This window comes from Tenrec ecaudatus, chromosome 4, assembly GCF_050624435.1.
Source record: "Tenrec ecaudatus isolate mTenEca1 chromosome 4, mTenEca1.hap1, whole genome shotgun sequence".
NCBI classification, from domain to species: Eukaryota; Metazoa; Chordata; class Mammalia; order Afrosoricida; family Tenrecidae; genus Tenrec; species Tenrec ecaudatus.
In genome coordinates, this window is record NC_134533.1 from 58,039,395 (window position 1) to 58,062,335 (window position 22,941).

Consider the following 22,941-nt stretch of genomic DNA (forward strand, 5'->3'; position numbering starts at 1 on the left):
GGTAGCAATTGTACAATTCTGCTTGATATGACTGAACTATAGAATGATATATGTATTAATGCCAAATTAATAATATTTTTAAGTCCAGCTGGGAGTTAGTTATTTCCGGTTGGTGATTCACATCCAGCAGTACAATCACAGTGCCTTCGGGTCCCCGCCCCCCCCCAGTAGAAGAGCTACAGGCAGGCAATGGATGGTCCACGGACTGCAGGATCATCCCGTGCATTTCTAGACCCAAATGCGCACTGTACCCCAAGCCTACCCCTATAGGCACCTCCTTTTTCTAGGAAAAAAAATAAGGCAGGACCTGGGTGTGGTGAGATACAGCTTGTCCTGAATTCATCAGAAAATTCCAGTGCACCATAAAATTAGGGCAAGGCAGATAGAATTAGCTAGAATTTTTGCCAGAGTTCAAGCTCAGGGAAGCAGCCTCCCACTGCCACCCCCCTCGAGTTTCCTCCTTCCAGCAGGAAGCTGACAGGGCGGGAGCCAGGAACGGAAGTCCATGCTGTGTCAGTGGGCTCTGACCTCCAGGAGGTGTCCGAATGACAGGGAGGCCCAGGCAGTTTCAGTAATGGGGTGAGAGTCAAGAGGATGAGCTTGACAGGAATTCACCATTGCATCGGCAACATTCTATGGGTTGTTCTTGAGCAATCAGACCCCTGCACGCCTGTCCCTTTCTTCCTCACGGCCTCCATTAACCCAAGGACCCCCTCCAGAACCGGGCAGATTTAGCAAATAAAAATACAGGTGTCCCCCGGCTCAATCTGAGTGTACGATAACCAGACCAGTTTTTTCGGTGCCGCGTTTTCCCCAAATGCTGTTTACCGGACATCCGAACTGTGACTGACACATGTGAAGAGGCTTCACAAAATTCATGGGGGAAAAAATGGAACTGAAAGATAATGGTATTTTCCCACAAATTTTTTAAAGCGTCCCCATGCTTGTGGGGGAAAAAGTGCTCCCTGTCTACCTGGCATTCCAACTGACTGGGCACCCTGCATTTTATCCGGCAACCCTACATAACAGCCAGGTCATCCCCTGGAGAGGCCCGCCTACCTGCGCAAATGTGGCCATTTGTTCTAGCACTAAGATCAGAACACTCAACAGACATAAGTCTTAGAAATAAGACACAGAAATCTTATGATCAGTATCCAATGATTACAAGAATACTTAGCAGCCGACAGGGGGCCATGACTTCCAATCAAGTGTTTCAGTAAATCTGCCTTCTAAAGCAATTCTGCACAAACACAAGCAACACTCAGCACACCAAACAAGCCTGAAGGCCATCTCTGGTGTGCCCATAGGGCAACTGATGGCCCCAACTGACACAGCACCTACCTCCTAGCCCCCAGATTCCTCAGTAACATCTGGCCCTAATTTAAGAATGCTCATACTAGACAGAAAGCCAAGACCTTTCCAATTCAGCCCAGTGCCGGCCTTAATTCTCCCCTTTGTCAATCTTGATCCAAGTCCTTCGTAAGCCTTGTCTTTCCCCACGCAGACTCCCCAGACTGGCCCTCTGTGTTGTCCGTATAAGGCCAGCCCCTAGTGTATACATTATCCACGCTGAGTTGGATTTCTCGCCATTACACGTAGGAAGAACCTGGTCTTTCTCCCCATCTTCACAGGTGATCGAGATTCATTTCCAAGGGCAGGTAGACGGTGGTGACAGCAGTAATACTAGTAGTGGTCATAATGGTGTCAGTAATGACGTTTTAGTACTTGGATGCACTGAAAATGCAAGCACTTCCCATGCATTGTTTAACTGCATGGTCAAAGAAAGCTCTGAGACCAGCACCTGTCAAGTCCACTTGGCCCAGCAAGGCCATAAAGCAGATTTGGGTTATGTTCCCAGGGTCACACACCATGTAAGTAAAGCAGTGATGGGTGGGTATCATTGGCATTCACGTTATCAGCTAAAGCTGTGGCTGAGAAGGTCAGTAAGACTGAGAGGAGAGGGCAATGGCCGCCTTGGTCCTAGAAGCAGCATGGTCACGGTGGGAGGAAGAGAGTCCCTTGACAGGGCCCTTTCGGATCCTTACAAGGAACGGTGCTCTGCTCTAATAAACAGCTCAATTGAGGGATGGCTGGGTGAATGAATGGGTCATTTTTAGGGAGAAGAGGTGATTTTTATGAATAAATGCTTTAAAAGTCTCCCCCAAAGTTGCAAATTATCCCTGCAAGAGGGGAAACAGACACCCCCCGTTTCCCTCTAAATTAATATTTTATTTCTTTGCTCATTACAATTGCACCAATTCAGGAAGGGGGGATTAGAAATCTGTTGCAATGTGAACCATTTAAAAGACAGAAGAACTCCATGCACCTTTCAAAAAACGTCAATGTGAACAGTTCCAGACAGTCACACAACTGATGGCCAGTGATAGAGCAGAGCTGACCCCCACGGTTTCCTAGGCTGTACTCTCTATGGGAGCAGACTGCCAGCTCGTTCTCCCTCCGCACCACTGACCTTCTCATTAACAGAACAGCCCTGCGCTGACTCACAGTACCTCTAGGGAGCCTTAATTCAAAGACTCGTTGTTAGCTGCCCTCCAGTCAGTTCTGACTCATACGGACCAGAACAAAACACCACCCAGTCCTGCACCACCCTCACAGTTGTTCTTAGTGGAGCCCAGTATTGCAGCCACTGCTGTCAGTCCACCTCCTCAAGGGCCTTCCTCTTATTCGCTGCCCTTCTGCTTTCCCTTTTCCAGGGACTAGTCCAGTGGTTCTCAACCTGTGGGTCCAAGGGGTCTCGACCCCTTGGAGGGAGTCAAAAGACACTTTCTTAACAGTAGCAAAATGACAGTGATGAAGTAACAATGAAAATAATTTTAAGTTGGGGGTCACCACCATATGAGGAACTGGATGAGTGGGTCTCGGCATGAGGAAGGTCTAGGCACTGGACTAGTCTCATCTGATTACATGTCCAAAGTATGTAAGACAGGTTTTGTTATCTTGCCTCTAAGGAGCATTCTGTTTGTACTTCTTCCAAGATAGATTTGTGGGTTCTTTTGGCAGTCTGTGGTACTTCCAGTATTTTTAACCAACTGCATCAACTTTTATCAAGTCTTCCTTATTCAGTGTCCAACTTTCACATGCATATGAGGTGACTGGAAACACCATGGCTCAGGTCAGGCAGGCGCACTTTAGTCCTCAAAGGAGCATTCTGGCTTTTCATCACTTTAAAGAGGTCTTGTGCCACAGACTTAAACGCAAGCAGTGCATCGTTTGATCTCTTGATTGCTGCTTCAAAGAACTAGGAAACCTTAAAAGGGGTTCAGGCCAACTGGTTTCCTAAAAATTAAGTATCTAGTGGTTATCGATGGGAGGAGGGGCAAAAGGGTGGGGTTGTTCCTTATGGAGTGCTTGATTTCGGGATTTACAGTGATGAAAAAAATCACACTGATTAGGATAAGGTTGCACAGCCAATTTGAAAGTCTTGTTAATAAGTTATAAACCTACAGAAAGCTGAACTGGCAAATGGTATGTAATAGATACAGCTAAAGTAACCACAGCAAAACAAAGCAGCTGTTGACATTGCTGTATACACCAAAACACTTCAGGAGATTTAGTTCCTGTTTGGAAGCTTAGGGTCCTGATTTCACTTGGAGGAATAATGTATTCCAGCTTTCCCTCTTTGTTCATTGCACAGTATTTAAGATCTTAAAAGCTTACTAGTCACCATCCAATCGGTCCGCATGCATCTGAACCACAGTGCTCTAGAGGGGAGTAAGAATAGAGTCAGGAGTACCTGGCTAATTACCTCCAGGAGTAATGGTTCACTTTGCCAGAAGACCAGAATAGCTAGATGATGCCAAGCTACCACTACTCAACAGTCTGATCCAAGAGCCGACAGAAGAATCCTGATGCAAAGAGGAAAAATGTAAACCTGAACTTCAAATTCTCATGGACTCCAGACTTGCTGGCAAGAGCAGGATGAATCCCAGAAATCACTACTCTGAGATCATCTTGAAACTTGAAAGCAAAAATATCCCCTGAAGTCTTCTTTAAAGCTAAGCAGTAATTGCTTACCTTTAAAGAAGTAGTTAAAAAAGAAAAGTTTGCCTTGAGCATCGTGCTCTTTTAAGAACTACCTGTCTAGGGTCAACCTGACAACAGCATCTCAAAGATTAGACGGAAACCTTAGGGGCAGTCAGTTTATGTCAATGGGGCAGGAGCAACTCAGACGGGAGAGTGTTTGCACAACTGAATGCAACACTGACACTTCAATGCAAATGTAGAAATTGAACTGGTTTAGGTCTTGCTATGCGTATTCTCACCAACAAATTTCAATTCTAAAAAATAAATACTAAGTATCTCAGTTTTTTCATTTTATAAACAACTGACTCAATAAGAAACATACTTGACAGCAACGGAGTCCTCAGGTAACCTTAAATGTCCTCTCCCAGATGGTCATTATTATAGTTGACATTTCCCCCCACCAAAGTTCATGCACACCCACGTGTTGCATAATATGTGCTCATTTTATATACCCAAATATACTCATATCACAACAACTGTATTGCTCTGTAATCCAGTTTTCCCAGTTTGCCATCTTCCTCTAACAAGAAGTTGATAGCATGTGTTTAAACAATTGTGTATTTTAACTAGTTCCCTGTTAATGAATGCTTTTCTATCACCACACGATAACCAGTACTATGAGAAATACCCTGGTACAAGTTAAGTCCCTAACCACCAAAGTTAACCTCAGCACTACCATACCCACAGCTCACTCACTCACTCTGCCCCTTCACCAACAGCAGATACTGTACTATCCCACCCCCCCACCCCCCAGGATGCGCAAGTCTTACAGACGTAAACCTGGCCTCCACCGGAGGCAGCACTCCTGTACAGACATTGAGGGAAGATGACTAGGCCAAGGGAGCTGCAGCACCACATCCTGCTTTGTGAAACAAGGCAATCACGGGTGGGATCCCTCTGCAGCCCAGAGATGCTACTCACTCAGCAGTCCAGCGCTTCTGCAAGGCAACAGCGGCTAGGAGGGAGCACGCCTGTGAGTGTGCAGCAGCTGGAGCGGACACAGAGAGCCCGACTCATCCTTTCGGTCCTCTAAGGGAACGACGGAGAGCGAGGACCAACGGGCAGGTTCGAGCAACAGAATGGTCAGTTCTTCAAAGTAAAACTCACTGCCACTCATCCAAGTAGCACAGGATTCATGGGGCCGGTATCCTTAGGTGTGGGGTGAGGGGGGAAAACTATTCTTCTTTAAGATGTTTTCAGTATGGATGCTGAGCAACGCTTTCAGCCTCAAACTTTTTATTTTTCCAAATTTAAAGTCTTTCTAAAATGTCCACGTCTTTTAAATCTTATTATGGTGCATTCATATATAGCACGTGCTAGTTTAATATTTCACACGTATAATCCAGTGATACTGGTTATCTTTTTTATGATTGCTTTATTTATTTACTTAATTTATTATTCCCTATTAACTTTTTTAAATAGCTTTATTAGCATATAATTCACATTACTACCCCAATCTACTTTGATACTGATTATTAATGATCTTATGCAACTATCACCAATATCTGATGCTGAACTTTCCATCACCATTAACAGACATCCAATGCTTCCTAAACAAGGCGAGACAGAAGTACAGTGCTTCTGATGCACCACGGTCTTTTATAGAATGCACAGCATCAGCTGGGCTAGAACAGGGGTTGACCCCACCCCAAAGCAACAAGGCCAACCAGGGCTAAAGAACCCCGCTTCATACATCTGCTATTGTGTTGATCTCCACTCCTTCCAACAGTTAGCTCCTCTCTGCTTTTCAACCATTTCTGCTATGAGACCCCAGGAACACCGAGGGGAGAGGAGCACAGGCAGGAAGGATGAACGGGAAGAACACTGGGAGAATCACCGTGAGTGCAGCGGGCAAGTTTCACTGCACAGGGTTTGAGACAGCCAATTCAAGCCCCATCACTGAACCTGAGTCCACGTGCCTTACGATGGCTCGCAGATAGGGCAGCTGTGACCTCGTATGCATGGGCTTATTGGGACAAAGTGGAGGCAGCTGGAGAGCCACCAGTGCAAAAGCTGAGGAGTGGAAGGGTGATCTCAGGTCTTGGGGTCAATCTTATTGAACATGAGGGGTTTGTTTGCATTTATATTTTATTGGGGTTTTTTTAGATGTAAGTTTCCCATTGCAAGTTACTTTTCCAATCAACAGTTCATTCATATGCAAATGGGTGCTGACATTGGTTGCAGTCCATGAATGCCTGGTTCCCCACTCTGTTCATCCTGTTTCCCTGCCCCTGTCCCTCTATCTTCTCATCTTTGGTTTTGAGCAAATGTTGCCCTTTCGGTCCAGGACAGCTGATGAATGTAAGGAGCACACTCAGAATGGATGGTGGTGTTTGCTTTATTTTCCCCTCTATTATTTGGCGGAAAGGTGGCCTCTGGCAACTTCTTAGCATCAAGCTTAGAGGGTTGTCTCTAAGCCAGTCCTATAGACACCTTGAGAAGTGTGTTCTGTTTTGTTTTTAATTTATTTTTATCATTTGAATTTTGTTCTACATCCTTACCTACACTAACCGGAATGTTCTGCTTGGGACCTGGTCAGAGTTGCCAGTCACAGTAGACAGACACCCTCTAAATTCTTCTGGTTTCAGGTTAGAAAAGGTCATGTGTCCCTGTGAGTGAGGCCCAATCACATAGCACCATAAGTAAGCAAGTCTTCTACTGGCAATAACTTTTAATTTACTTTGTTTTTTTTAAAGAGACTTAGAAGAAGAAAGGAAAAATCCAGAAACATTTTATTTCTTTCCCTTAAGTTTTCTGGAAAATATCCAATTGGCCAACCGTCTGGAGAGAGTTTTTATAAAGTAAAACTCTTCTCCCAGGCAGAGTAGCTCAGTTATACCAGAGTAACACAGCCTAGTGAAAGAGCACTAAAGCTAAAGGTCGACAGATGAGGGCTCCAGTCCAGAACTGGCCGGAGACTCCCAGCGTAACCTCAGGTCAGTCACATGCTCTGGCTCAGCCCGCGTGCAAAATGGAGATTAACACCTGCCCTGCTCTGCTCTGCAGAGAGGGATACCATGGACTCTGTAAGAAGGCTGTGCTGGGGAAGGTATTGCTTATATCTCCACAGGAGAGGGAGAGATGAACTGGACAGGAATGCACCATACTAGCATGAAGCAGCAAACCAACAGAGAGGTGTGCAGGGCCAGCCCAAATCCCAATTATGTAGACTGCCCTCGATCCCCAGGAGAATGCACTTCAGAGGACAGCACTGAAGCTGCAGCTCAAGAAGGGCACTTCTGATCAGGAGCAAATGAAGAGGGAAGGAGAGGGAGTGGAACACATCCTGGCCCACCCATCCCCAAGGATGATATTCCTGCTCAGAGAAGTCAATGAGCAGAGGACCATAGGTGCAGCCCCACCACAAGACACGACATCCCTCACTGACCCATAGTGTTACAGGGGACAACACTGGAGACACATTGTGGGAATTGTGTCCAATCCGACCCCACCACACCAGAGTAGGTGTGCAACAGAACAGCAAGGGAACAAAGCAGCAAAGTCCCCAAGGAATACCAAAAACAGACTTAGAGGCCTGGGTGTGCCACCCCATCAGATTCAACTGGAAAACACTCATAAAGGTCAACAGACAGACCTGGGACTATTTATAGACTTTTCCTTTTTTTTTTTTTTTTTTACTGCTGGCTTTCTTTGATGTTGTTTTGTTTTCTTTTCTTTTATTATATTTTGCTTTGTCTTGTTTTTGTGCTCATTGTTGTCGCTGCATGTCTACCTATGTGATAGGCGAGATAAAACAATCTGGAGGAGAAAACAACAGGACCAACAGTTCCAAGGGGACACAGGAGAGGGGAGGTGGGAAAAAGGAAGGGGGTGCCAACAAACTCAAAGACAAGGGAACAACAAATGACCTAAAACTGATGGTGAGGAGAGCGTAGGATGCCTGGTGGGGCTTGATCAAGGGCAATGTAGCCAAAAGGAATTACCAAAACTCGAATGAAGACCAGTCATGATAGTGAGACAAAACAAAAGGAAGTAGAGGACAGACCTAGGAGACAAAGGACATTTATAGAGGTCTAAATACAAGCATGCACATATGCAAATATATTCATATATAATGATAGGGAAATAGATCTATGTACACATATTTATTCATTAAGTAGTAAGGCAGCAGATGGACAATGGGCCTCCACTCAGGTACTCCATCAATGCAGGAACACTTTGTTCTAATATCTCAGCATTCTGTGATCCTCACCTTCCTGACATGATCAATCAAGACAAAATGGGTACATAAGCAAGTGAAGAAAACTGATGGTAGCCAGCTATCAAAAGATACAGTGCCTGGGATCTTAAAGGCTTGAAGATAAACAAGTGGCCATCTAGTTGAAAAGCAACAAAGCCCACATGGAAGAAGCACAACAGCCTGTGCGATCATAATGTGTCAATGATATCAGGTTTCAGGCATCAAAGACCCAGAACAAAAAATTGTATCAAGTCAATAAGGGGGAGGGTGGAGTGGAGACCCAAAACCCATCTGTAACAATTGGAAGAGAAAGATGAGCTAGTCAGGGTGCAGTATAGCACCAATGAAACACACAACTTTCCTCTCGTTCTTTAATGCTTCCCCCACCACCCCTGTCATGATCCCAATTCTACCTTACAAATCGGCTAGGTCAGAGCGTGTGCATGGGTACAGACAAGAGCTTGCAACACAGGGAATCCAGGACAGATAAACCCCTCAGAACCAATCATGAGAGCAGCAATACCAGGAGGGTAAGGAGAAGATTGGGTGAAGAAAGCGGAAGCCAATCACAATAATCAACATATGACCCCCACCCATGGGGACAGACAACCAAAAAGTGGGTCAGTCGTCAGTGTAAGACATGAAAAAAATAATTTATAAATTTTCAAGGGATCATGAGGTTGGGAGGGGGAATATACTGATACCAAGAGCTCAAGTAGAAAGAAAATATTTTTTAAATGATGGCAACATATGTACAGATGTGCTTGCCACATGGATGGATGGATGGATGGTGATAAGAGCTATAAGAGCCCCCAGTAAAATGATTTTAAAAATGAAAAGAAGAAGAAGGCAGTACTACCCCACACCACTCTGAGGGGACCAGTCAGGCTGGCACTCCAACTCAGGCCTGGAATGTTCATGCCTGGAATTAGACATGTACATCATGTCTGGTCCAGTCCCATCGGAAGAAGCCAGGGAAGAGCCAGGGAAGGAGCCAGGAAGGAGCCAGGGAAGAAAGCACTTCAATGACAAGCAATCAGTTCAACCAAAGCAGGCTGCAACCCAGAAGCACCCTGGTCAGCTAGAAATATCTATGGCAGTCAGTGGCTTTTAAAGAAGTTTAGCAGAAGAAGCACTATTTTCTAGGAAAAAAACTTCACATATAACCTCAAAATATAAAACAGAAAGCAGTTCTTTTGTGAAGTAAATTTCTAATATTAAGTTATATTAAGTAATTACCATAACTTGCTATAATACAATTAGACTACTAGGAATACAATTAGACTGTGCTCATAAGCAGGTTTAAGCCAGGAACAACACATCAAATATATTGGTCTTTCATTGTGCCTACACAGGCTATGTACAGAAACCCTGCTCCTCAGTTTAAAGAGTTGCCTCGGTCACCATTTAACCTTTGGCTGACAATCTCAGAACCCACCCGATTACCCCGGCAACCTGAAAGTGGAGCAACAGGCAGGCTTTATTTTGAAGTTGGACAGCATTTCTTATGAGGAAGCGTTCATCTCGGAGAGCTGAAAACGGTGCTTAGCCACTTGGCGCTTGCATTTCTGGAGACAAGCACTCTGAGGACGTATCTAGTAACAGAAAGCAAAGTTCAGTGAGGTCAGCTCTCAAAATCCCCAGATACCCGGTGCCAGTCTCAGACAGATAACTTACGCAACTTTCAGAAGAGCCTTAAATTTATTTGCTTCCCACACTAAGTTCAAACTAAAGTTTCTGCTTCTTCACGAGCAGCCGAGCAGCCTTTGTAAGAAAGATAAAAAACTTAAAAAAACCAAGCCTGTATTGCCAAATTGAACTCAGTCAAGTTATTTCTTTTTTCATTTAGCAAGAGACTCAAGCACAGGCAGCCATGAGCTACATGAGAGCGTTAGACAGTGGGATTTCTTCACCAGACAACATCAAAAGATGGCTTTGTCACCTCATCTGAAGTATGTGTAGGTCAACCTCTCCTAAGGTTGTCAACCAAGTATACTGGGGAACTTCAAAACTTCGTTCTCTTTTAATCTCATTTTTTTCAAATGTTCTGCATGATATTAGTCTATTAAGTATAATGCATAATCAAAGGACTATTGTCTATATCATGGTAAAAGATCAAAAAATTCCTAGTATGATGCACTTTTGGTATATGACAAGCACGGCTCCTAAGAAACACTGCCATATATTTAACAAGCAGACTGTATAGACAGAGCCTACAACTTCCTGAAGGCCTGTGGTCACAGGCGCCATACAAAACATGCTACCTGCAGTTTTTCCTGCCATGGTTCTTACCACCTCAGCACGGACTTCAGAAACCATCAGCATATCTGACATGGTGGTGCACGAGAGCCACCACACTTAGAACGTGTTCAGTCTTGGGAAGCAGTTTTCCTCACATGTACCTGGCTCTGCGCACACGCGTGCGGCAGCTGCATTGCCCACACTTCCGTCAAGGTGCGTTATGAGAGCACGCATCATCCGGCCTCTGAATCTTCACCACCCAAGCAAGTGAGCACCAGGGTTCTTCTGGGCCTCCCTCTGCGACACCCACGATTTCCATAGCACGCTTGGAAGTCCTTGTCCCTATTAACCTGAAGTTTGGTGGCAGAACTCTAGGATTCTGCACACAACATAAAAACACGTGGCCTGGGGAGATGTGATGAAGAACAGAAGGTCTGTGGGGCCACTAAGCAGAAATATGAGCAGAAATGAGGATTCCAAGAGAGCTGTGATCTCAGCTCCGGCCTCACCCCTCCTTACAGTCAAGGAGGAAGTTCATTGTCAACACCCAGCTCTCCTTCTTGGAGGTTGGGAGTTCTTTCGACCCTCCTCACCCATCAATTCAGCCATTCCACTGAGAGCCCCTGGAGGTCTGTTATACTTCCCGCGTGGAGCAAAGAAGGGTTATCTGAAATGATGCACGGATCTCTCTTTGGAAGGCATGGAAGTGCAGGACATGGTGAAAGTCAGGAGATGCTGGGCCAGGCACGGCACCAGAGCTGGCCTCGGCCAGCTCAGAGTTCTGTAATTTCTCAGAGAGGAAAGAGGGACTCCTCTGGCAAACTCCAGGCACCCAACAAAGAGGTGACACACTGCCTCCTCCCCGTCCGTTAGGCAATGCACGAGGGGGGGTCTCAAAAGGTTGGGCCAAAAAACTTGAAAGGAATTTCTCCCAAAACTGTCCGAAGCCCCCTCGTACGATCTTCCTCTAGTCTAGGTATGGGGAGGATGGGGCACGACACGACACTCCCCAACCAACCACATCGCCGACTCAGCCATAAAAGAAGATAAATATAATGCACGTCTCTGGCTTGGCAGGAGCCTTATTTCTCCTGCTTAACTTTTTCCATGCTCTAAACCCACGTCGTTTTTCAAAATCATGTCCAGGGCCACTCTGTGCCTCCACGTGATTGGGGGTGGGGCGTGATTGGGGGTGGGGGAGGGCTCGTGGTCCTCAACTGGCTGTGCATATTCGCACCACCTGGTGAGACTGGGTTTAAAAGAGGCAGACAGCAGCGGCAGGAGGGGAGACTGACTAAAGAAAGCGCAGACCCCAGAGGGTGATGATGGCTCCTGCAGTTCAACATAGCCTCCAAGGGGGTTGTGACACTTGAAGGCTCTCCCTCCTCGGGTGTCTGTTCTACACAGAGCACTGAGGAGACCAGAGATGGACAAGCCACAATCCCTGTGCTGGAAAGGCTTCAGTTAGGAAAGCAGAAGCCCCCGGCCCCACCCCCAGACGGTCAGAGTTTTCATTAAGGAATGAGGGACCAAAGCAAGTACAGGCATGCCTCCTCCAAGGTAATGTGAGTTCAGTTCCAGACACCGCAATGAAGCGGGCGTCACCATAAAGCAAGTCACATTCATTTTTTTGGTTTCCTCGTCCATATACACGTTATTTTCACATGACACTATAGTCCAGGAAGTAAGGTCTGAAATGCTGTGAGAATTACCAAAACATACAACCCCAGCAGACTCGCTCCAAAGGGTTGCCACAAACTTTCGATTTGATTTTGAGGTTTAAAAAAGTAGGACCTGCATTGGGGAATCCAGGGCGGATGATCCCTTCAGGATCAGTGGTGGAGTGGCGATACTGGGAGGGTGGAGGGAGGGTGGGTTGGAAAGAAGGAACCGATTACAAGGAGATGTCGGACAGGGCAAGATATGACAAAATAATAACTTATAAATTAACAAGGGTTCATGAGGGAGAAGGGGGTGAGGGGAAAAAATGACGAGCAAATGTTTTGAGAATGATGAGGGCAATGAATGTACAAATGTGCTTTACACAATTGATGTATGAATGGATTGTGATAAGAGTTGTATGAGGCCCTAATAAAACTTTTTTTTTTTTTAAGTAGGATCTGCGAAGCCCCCTGAAACAAGATGGGCCTGCAAGACTTCCTTCTGTACTGCAGTGAGGAGCTCAGCGCAGACGGCCCGAAGGAGGTCGCTGAAAAGCATGGAGCAGTTTGGGAAGACAAAGAAAACCAACCGGCAGCACGCTCCGCTGAGCATTCGCCATCACCTGAATCTCACAGAGGGAGTGGCCAGAGTCATCTTCTGTGTGTCATGATGACTTGCCGGAACCAAGAACCAGAGCTCCGGTTCTTCACAAAGGAAGCCTGGTAGACGGTATGCGGTGAATGGGAGTCTGGAGGAATGAGGACAGGTCATCCTGTGCCACACACCGCTGCAGATCAGAGGCAGAGACCACGCTCTGGAGACCTCATAGTGCAGGCCGAGGAGAAGGCACCCAATGGGGCAGTGAAGAGGCACGTAGAGGACATGCAGGGGGGTTACCAGTTCTGACCCTCTGACCAGCCCTCCTGGCACCCACAAGGTGCCTCCAGAGCTCCTGGGGAAGTAGCATTAAAAGACAATACGCATTTCCCCACAAGTTCTCTACAGCTCCCTGGTATTAGCGATCTCAAATTTCAACAGAGAACTTTCCTTCTCCGTGCCTCTATTTTCTCGCCTACCAAATGGGGGATAATAGTTCAACCACTCTGCGGTGCAATTATGAAGATTAAATGATTTAATATAAGCAAATCCATGAGAACCTTGTCAGCCATAATAAATACCAGATAAGTATTATTGATGATGATGACGGTGATCATGCAGCAACTTAATTAACCACACAAGATACAGCGAGGGGGACTGGAGTGAGACAATCAGGTAAAGGATCCCATTGCTTCCTAGGAAAGGAAATCCGATTCAAGAGGTCCAAGGACACAAATGGAAAAGCCACCCCCAAAGACAGGAAGGACACTTTTTGCATGGGGGCAGGGCAGCTGTGGTGCTGGGTGGGGAGAGCAGTCGTTAAAGACTAAGGGGATTCTTTGCAGGACTTTACTGAACCTCTCAATTCTTCCATCTCTGAAATGGGACTAGCAAAGCCCTCCCTTTGTACTCTTGGCATGGTGGTGAGGATTACAAAGGGCCCCCAGGACTCCCACCCATCTCAAGACATGAGGCTCTCCACAAACAGCAGCACAAAGCAAAAGAGAGGTGTGTGGAGAGAGCTCAAGGGGAAGGGAAAACTCTTCCCAGGCTCATTCCTGATGTTCCCAGTAACACACAGGGTCCATTTCCAACACTGTCACTGAAGTGAGCCCAGCAAGAGGGCCCAGTTGGAACGACAGACCATGGGCTACCATGGAACACACCACCGCAAGGCACAGCAGAAACGGGGGCAGCGCCCACATCAAGTCAATTCTGACCCTGAGTGACCTCATATAAGGTTCCCGGGACCGTAAATCTTTAAAAGCGCAGACATTCTCGCCTCTCTCCCATGCAGTTGCTGCTGGGTTCGCACTGCCAACCCTCAAGGTCAGCAGCCGAACAAAACTCACCGCAACCTCAGAGCGCCTTACCATGGACAATGGGAGTTTATATCAAAATCACAGTGGTTGGCTCTACCTCTCTGCAGCTCTCCAGTTACACAGCCCGAGACTGGTAGATGAAGAGGGGTCCCGGGCCAGCCGAAGAGTCTGGGGGATGAGGAAGTGTGTCGGCCAGCTCTGCAGTGGGCAGCTCTCCAGCCAAGTTGGCCCTCCACCACAGCTAACGTTTGTTTACTTTTCCATATGATCTTGTGACTCTTCCTTGGGCAGCAGTTCTTACAGAAAAGAGCTTTCTGCAAACTTAGTTGGCTGTCGTCTACATAGCGTGGAGGACATAAACCACAGCAGCTAACATGTCACATAGTTTTCCTTTCGCTTCCGCTGGCACTCGGGACCCCCAGCCTCAAGTCTCTTCTCGAGTGGACCCACGCCTCCCCACAGCACATCACTCATGTGGGCAGACCGGGTGTTATTAATCTGGCTATTTCCCACTCGGATGGGATTCCTTGAAACTCTCCACAACCCAAAACTATCTCATGTACATCGCTGCCTTGTTAGATGTCCTTGGCTGCGTCAACAGGGCAGGGGAGACCACGCCATAGGGTCGGGTTTTTTGTGTTGTTTTACTGATACCACTATGGGAGCCAACTGCCAGCTCTTTCTCCCATAGAGCAGTTTGGGTGGGCTTAAAACGCCAACCTTTCAGTTAGCGGCTAAGATTTAACCATGGCACCACTAGGGAGCTTTCTCTGACATGAAAAACTAAGAACCTGGGAAATGATTCTGACTCATAGCGACCAGAGCAGAACTGATGCACAGGGTTTCCAAGAATGCAAAACCCTGACAGCCTCTACTTTCTCCCTCGGGGTCGACAGCCCACACTTTAACCCACTCCGCCACCAGGGCTCCTTAGATTCTGATGATAATGAGACCCTCAGTTAAGAGACTTTCTTGATGGCTCAGTTAAAGACTTGACAGCGAAGATCCTCTTAAATGCAAACCTACATGCAGCCCTGCTGGTGTAGTGGTTATGCATTGGACTACCAACTGCAAGGTCAGCAGTTCTAGACCACCAGCCCCTTGGAAAAGAGACAGGGCTTCCTATTCTTGTGGACAGTTACAGTCTTGGAAACTCACAAAGACAGTTCTACCCTATCCTATAGGGTCACTACGAGTCGGCATCAACTCAATGGCAGTGAGTTTGGTTTTGGTTTCTATATCATTTGTTTTTCAAAAAACCTAGATTTCTCAGCTCAAATGAAGAGTCTAGTGCCATTTGATTGGTTTTGTTTTGTTACAAGGCCTGTAAAATTCAATGCCTCTAACCACCCAAAAAATATAGTTAACTAAAATTCATGATGCGCTAGAGCAGTGGTTCTCAACCTGTGGGTCGTGACCGCTTTGGAGGGTCGAACTGCTATTTCACAAGAGTCGCCCGATTCATAACAGTATCAAAATGACAATGATGAAGTAGCAACAAAAATAATGTTATGGCTGGGGGTCACCACCACATGAGGAGCTGTATGAAAGGGCTGCAGCATGAGGAAGGTGGAGAACCACTATTCACCGTCTTATTTCAAGCAACATTTCTAAAGTCGATAAACCATAGGAAGCCTTTATTTAAAGAAAAGAAAATAAAACCTCAAGTAAACAGTTCCCGGTGTTTTCTAAGAATTTAGACTCTAAGAACACAATCTGTCCACACACGGATAAATGTCGTTTTATTAAAGAAAACACAACGGCCTTAAAAATACTCTTCAAATAGTGTACACCATACAGACTGAGACTCAAACAGAATGCACCGAGGATGGACATGAGGGTCGCCAGTGAGGGGGTGCGGTGTGGTTCCGCTCAAAAGCTTCACTGTAAGAGAGACCCACGTCAGAGACTGGCAGTCTCTCCCCACTGACCATCAGACCAATTTCAAGATCACTCTGTGGCACTAAGAAGGTGATTTTCAAAGTCAAGAAACAACTCAACAGCTTCTAATCTGCAAGACCCAGCTCTTTGGCACCAAATGCCATTAAAGGCCTCAAATACTAGTCAAGTTTTGTTTTACTCCCAAAACAAGAACTGAAGTTGGTAGGACTTGATAGGACAACAGAGAAAGTCTCTCTAAAGATAAAACCTCAAAGAGAGGATACCATCACCTAACTGTCAAAACATTTGCTACTGTGGCTGATGCATTATGGGAAATTATTCTGAAGTACTGACAAACGCAACCTTAAAAAGTCCAAAGTATAAAAATTAGAATGAGGCAAAATTAATCTATAAACTTTATGTGACCCCTAATAGTAACTTCTCGGGGGTGGATTTTATTTTTCAGCTAGACAAGCTATTTCTAAATTCATTAAATAAAGAATCCCAGAGGAAAGGTGGAATGGGATAGGAGGGGGTGGTCTTTAAAAAGGAGAGGCATAAGAGAAAGCCTTATTGAATCATGAAAACACGGTATGCTGATTGTTAGTTGTTACTCCGTCCCACATGGGGTCGAAGATTCTCACTCGGGGACCCTATATGTGATTCTACAGCTTTAAAGGCTGTGACCTCTCTGTAGCAGACCACTAGGCCTGTACTTGGGTGGCACAAACAGTTAAATGTTCAATTACTTACTGGTTGAAAGGTTGGTGGGTCAAACCTCCCCAGAGAGGCACCTTGGGAGAAAGCTTGTTATAGAGCCACAGAGAGGTAACAGAACATTTATGGATTTGGTGTGAAGGTGGAGGTCAACGGAAATATGAACAGGAAAAAGAAAAATCCATTCTTTAATGAACAGTGTTGGGGAAAGTAACGAACCAGTAGGGTAAAAGTTCTAGACCCCCCACCTCACTCTTTTTATCAGACCAAATAAATCCTAGACAGAGAACTACATAAAATATATGATTTCATTGTCAATGGTCTTGTAATAAATAATTCAGAGTAGAGATTTGCTTAGAAACAATAAAAGAACTGATTCATGTGTCTTAAAATATCTGTGTGGACAAATTACAGAATAAAGATAACAGGCAAATGAACGGCTCTGCCCTAATATCCCTCCTCCGGCTGCTTTCCTGAGCTGACTTTACACAGGTGCTTTTCAAACTGCCATGTGCACACATACCAATCACCTGGAATCCTGCTAAAATGCAAATTACCATTCGGGAGAGCTGCGTGGGCTCCCAGATTCTGCACTTCCAACCAGCTCCCGGGAGATGTCAAGTTTTAGAGCATTATCTCAGTGACAATACACCGGTGAGAATTTGGAAGGACTCGGATACCTCCGAAGAACACTCCATCAACCAGGCTTCGCCATTAGCCTTCACAAGATGTGGTGTGAGCAGCAGGAATCGAGAATTGTATTTCTTTTTCATTTTAACTCGCTGGGTGACTAAGAAACTGCTAGGTTTGAAAACCACTGGACTAGATAATCTGCTTCAGATCCCCTCATCGATCCCCCACCCCCTCCACCCCTGCTCTTTCAGGACTCAGAATACCTGTGGGAACTGACCCTTTATCATCCCCATATCCAATCAGCCCTCCTTGGTTCCTGCCCACCTTTCTTCAGCCCTTTGTTAGAATGCATACCCCTCCCACAGAGGACCAGAGAAGAGGGGAAGGCTGTGGGGAGGAGGTCGGGATGGTGATTATGGTGGCAGTCCAGATGACAGCAAAGCCACTTATGCGTGGCCTACATGACTCTGGGAAAACCTCCTCATCTGTCAGCAACAGTTCCTCATTTTCACACTCTGGGTTATTGTGAGGACTTGAGGGAAGTCAGCTAGTGCACTCACTCTCACTACACATTGTAAAAAGTATCCTAGGTGATGGATTCATAACCACCCAGGTTGTGTAAATGGCAACCTAGAGCCCTTTCCCCAGGGGGTCGAATAACAGAAAAGTGGGTGAAGGGCGACGGAGAACGATGTAGGATAAGGAAATACTAATCTATTATTTACCAAGGGCTCATGAGGGAGGGGGGCGGAGGAGGGAGGGTTAAGAAATGGGGAGCTGATATCAGGGGCTCAAGTGGGAAAAGAATGCTTTGAAAATGATGATGGAGGCATATGTGCAAATGTGCTTGACACGGTGGAGGAATGTAAGGATTGTGATAAGAGATGTTAAGAGCCCCCAATAAGAGTATTTAAAAAAAATGTATCCTATAAACATTAACCCCAAAGCCAAAACTTACTGCCACATGAACAGTCTCAACAGCTCACTGCCATCCAGGGGGTTCTCCCTCATAGCAGCCCTGAAGGGCAGAGAAGAACTGCCCCTCTGGGTTCCTGAGGCTGCAAGCATTCCGGGGCAGCTGGTGGGCTTAAACCGCTAAGCATTAGTCACTTGTTATTAGGTCTGAACCCACCACGTCCACACCCCAGTAGCTCCTCTCCCCCTTTCCATGCAATCAAAACACCCACTGCTGCAGTCAATTCTGGCTCACAGCGACCTTATGTAGGGTTTCCGAGACTAACTTTTTGCGACAGCAGATGGCCTCCATCTCTCTCCAGGGGAGCAGCCAGTGAGTCTGAGAATGGGAGCCGCGGTTAGCAGCTCTACACTCACTCAACAGTGCCGCCTGACAGGCTCCCTTTTCCATACATACCCCCCTCAATGGAAAAAGAAAACATCCACTTTTTAAATCCACCAACTAAACTTTATGGCCCGTACAGGTAGAATGTAACATGTCATATCAGGCCTTAACTAAAAAAGGATTCAGATTTGTAAAAGATGCCAACAAACGGATTCTGCATTCGTGTGTGTGTTATCTGCTGCTGACCATGGAAAGTTTGCTGTCTTTGCATCGATCTTCTTAAATAACTTTTACGTGACAATGTCCGAATTTTGTGTCCATTCTCCCTCCTTATTTACACGGCCACCAGCAACACATACCCAGCCACCTGGGGGAACAGTGGAGGGGCAGGCGGTTCATTTCTGACACAGTCCCTCCCGAAGGGCGCACATCTTACGGGTCTCTTAAGGGGAAGCATTTGCTATTATAAAATCCATTGGATTCTGAAGAGTCTCTGACAGATGTAATGCTAGCACGTGCCCAAGGAGTACATACCAGGTTTTTCAGCGGAAGCCACCAAGAGCATGCCTTCTGCATTGCTCAAAGATGGGCAGGGAAGAAGTGATGGCTGGCAGCCCTGGGCAGGACACTCAGGTCTAATGACACACCTGACTTGACTCCTTCCAGGTGCTCAGCCAACCAGAACTCTTCAGGGCCCTGGAGCATAGCTAGGGAAATTCCTCACCTGCCACTCTTGAACCTAGCACCACATGATCTGAATCCACACAGCACACCAGGCAGCATAAGAGCCCAAGCTCTTAACATGGTCCCTTTGAAACCCAGTGTTGGGGCCAGTCAGACCCCTCCTTGCAGCTCCCCAGTAAGGTAGCTAACAAATCCGGGGACCAAAATGGCCATCCCGAGGGCCCAACACTGAAGACAAGAGCCCAGCACCCTGCTCTGCTTCAGAAAACAGGCCTGCTGAGAGGCCAAGCAGAAGGCACGTGCTAGCAAACGCCACTGCCCTGGGCAAACAGGATCTCTCCAGACACCAGCCAGGGTTTATTTCCCAACAAACAAGTTGGTGGGAGAACATCTGGTTTCAATGAACAGAAACCCACTCCTACTAAATGGGGGTGGGGATGGAGCAGAAAAAGTGGAGGACATAGGTTCATTAAAAGGCCAACAGGTCTCTCAGAAGACCCTGACTCAGGAACTGCAGCCAGCCCTCATGAGAGAAGGAAACCAGGAAATGGGAAACCATCAGGAAATGAAACTGTTCCCCAGGTCTCTCTTCAGCACAACTGCTCGTTCTGGTCTCTCTGTAAGCAGCTCTATTTCCTGCTTCTCTGTACCCAGGGACCAGCCACCTACTCCACAGTAAAGCTCTCCCTCAACTACAGGGAGGCAGAGAGGCAAAGCAGGAGTGCTGTCTCAACCCCCACTCAGAAGGCAGGGTTTAGTTCAGCTCAGGCCAGGCATCCTACCCCACCACCGCTCCCCTCTTTGCTCCAAGCCTCTAGGACAAAAAGGTGAGTAAGCTGACTTTCTGACAGGGTAGCTACTCGCCCAACACAATCACCAAAAATAAAAACAGAAATGGCAACAGCTTGCTGAACTCGGACCTCTGTCAGAGCCACCAGGTACACGTTCTCCAAAGGTACCATTTTGGCCTCTCAGGGAAGAGCTGTACCACTAGGTCCGAAAACGACAGACCAGCGTCGTCTTTGTCACTGGTTTCCTCGTTGCTCAGGTCAGAGGAAGACCAGCTTTTTGTTTGGGTCAAATAGGATTTCATTTCTGGCACCTCCTTTTTTTGTTCCTCTGAAAGAAGGTGTCAGCAGGCATCTTGCCTGGACATAAGCAAAGAACCTGGCCCAAGACACTGAATGTCCTTGAGACCATGACAGTCTGGGTGGGGGAGAGATGCAGGCTCCATAAAACCACACAGACAGACCCCCACCCCGCACACACACAGCCTCAGACAGTCTGGGGCAGATGTACTAAAAATAAAATAATTTCCCCTATGAAGAATCTGATTCAGTGTGAAGATTCATGGACGGCCTCATCCCTAGGAAAGCCACGGGGTTCTCCACAAAGTAGCCCCAAAGAGTCCATCAGTCGGGGTCTATTCCATCTAAGGCAACACAACACATTCCTCACCAATCATTGGCTGCTCTGTGTGGTTGCTAATAAGATAATCTGTAACAGGAGGCTTACAAATCCATTTACATTGATTTTAATTAACGAATCAATCCCTGGTCTGGAACAACTTGGTGCAGAGACAGTAAGCAATTCAAGATTCATTCTGTAATCCCACCCCCACCCCCACCCCCACCCTGAAAGCTATATAAAGAAGGAAGGTCCACGCAGGGGAAATGAAAATCACTGGATTTGTACCTCTCGCAATATAAGGAAAAATCTCTTCCAGAGGTAGGTAGGGACGTGTGACTAAAAGGAATATGTATTTATTTTCACCATGACTCACTAACAAGCTCCCCTAACGACTGCAGGTTTGTGTTGGTTTTCTAATTCCAGCCTCAAGTCTGGATAACCAAGTCCGTATCTTTAAGATCAAAATAAGCCCCACTTTCTCAAAGGCGTCCTGGAACCTGTCAGTCTAAGCTAGAAGCTAAGCAGAGAATTATCCAAACACAAAACACAAATGACAAGCAAGAACCAAGTGGCACTCACCAGCCGAGCTGTGCTCTGAATCCACCATGCTTCATTAAAAAGCCAGGCAAACTTTTGCATTTGCTTTTATTTGATCTCTTACAAAGGCACAAGAGTTTGACCTTTCTGAGCTATTGCCAGCTATGGATTGGAAACCAGATAGAGTCAGCGCAGCATCGATACCTGAACTGCTCTTCGCGGCAGCTGTCCCCCTTTCTTCTCAGTCTTTTTGGAGGATTTGTCTACCCACTCTATTTTTAGACTCCTATTGGAACTTGCAATGGCCCCAACATTATTATACTGGGAACAAAAAAAATACAATGTCTAGCTTCTGGTCCATTTTCTTAAACCCCACCCAGCTAGCTCACACCAATTAGCCTCGGAGAAAAGACCGTCTCTCAAAACTCACTGCCACTGAGCCCATGCCGACGACTCAGAGTGACCCTGGGGGGCAGACCAGAACTGCCGCTGTGGGTTTCCGACACCGTAACTGCTTATGGGTGTAGAAAGCCCCATTTTTCTTTCAGAACAGATGGTAGCTTCAAACTGCTGACCTTGCGGGTCCCAGCTCAACGGGTAATGGTAACCACTCCACCACTAAAGGCTTCCCAGGAGACAAGAAGAGTTGACAAATTGTACACATCACACTAGATGTCAGGCTTGTTCATTTGTTTATTTTCAAAATCTGAAAAGTCCATAAATCCACAAGGAAAGCACCAAGCAGCTGTGACCACCAACCAACCCCTCACGGCCAGGAGCACAGGCTCGGGAACACAGGCCAGGTAGAGACCCCTCCAGGAAAAAGAAAGTTGACACAGATTGTGAGTCTTTCCTTATTTTTAAAAACATTTAACAAAACAGCTCTCAAGCTGAGTTTGAGGTCAATACGGCTGGCCTCACACAATGCGTAAGGAACCCAAAAAACATCCTATGTTCTCAGCAAGAGGCAGGCCAGAGCACAGGCAGGCAGACGCATGTGCTCTTTCCCCCTCGTGTGTGTGTGTGTGTGTGTGTGTGTGTGTGTGTGAGCAAGACAAAAGAAGTTGATACTGCAGTGATACACATGGAATCCAGAGCATCCTGCCGAATGTCCATTTGCATTGCCCACAGGTCTGAGGATTCACGGGATCACAAAAGCTCCCGGAAACCTCAGCCATGTGTGAGCTGGGGAATTTCACCACCACTGGCTGCCGCCTCGGCTACCTGAGCTATGCCAGCTTGCCCAGCCGAGCAGGCTATGCCCATGCGGCACAACTTTCGGCTAGGGACCACAAATTGCAAACAGTTTCAGCAAATTGACTCTAATGCCTTTGTTCCGCAGAGGGCTTCTCCAGGCCGCTTACAGAGGCGGGCAGGCGGGCGAGCCGGCGGGTCGTAGCCGAACCTAACCACCAACGTGGCTATAGCAAGGACAGGGGAAAGGAAGTTATTGAAGCCTGGATTTCCTGCTTTTGCTTGTAGCCAAGACCTATGAGGCTTGTAGTGGTTTCAGGAACTGACTCATCTAATGATTCATGAATAAGAAACTGCTTTTCATATGTTTCTGACCCTAAGACTTGAAAACTACAAAACCAACCCTAACCCCTGCTTCACTCTGACTTGCAGATTCATGTTCGCAGCAAAAATAAACAGGAGGACAATGGCCACTGAAACAATGACAACCTCCTGCCAACGGAAGGGAAAGTGGAATG

At 46.6% G+C, this 22,941-nt stretch overlaps 1 protein-coding gene across 10 annotated transcripts in view; it reads right to left on the reverse strand.

Annotated features, from left to right (window-relative positions):
* Nucleotides 1-22,941, reverse strand: part of TEAD1 (TEA domain transcription factor 1) — a 285,413-nt gene that overhangs the window by 240,301 nt on the left and 22,171 nt on the right. The window contains exon 1 of one of the 10 annotated variants that reach the window (XM_075546048.1): nucleotides 9,701-9,820. The exons of the other annotated variants lie outside the window; for them this stretch is intronic. The gene's annotated coding sequence lies outside the window, so the exon portion shown is untranslated. Of the gene's footprint in view, nucleotides 1-9,700; nucleotides 9,821-22,941 lie in introns of those variants that run through there. 10 annotated transcript variants of the gene reach the window in all.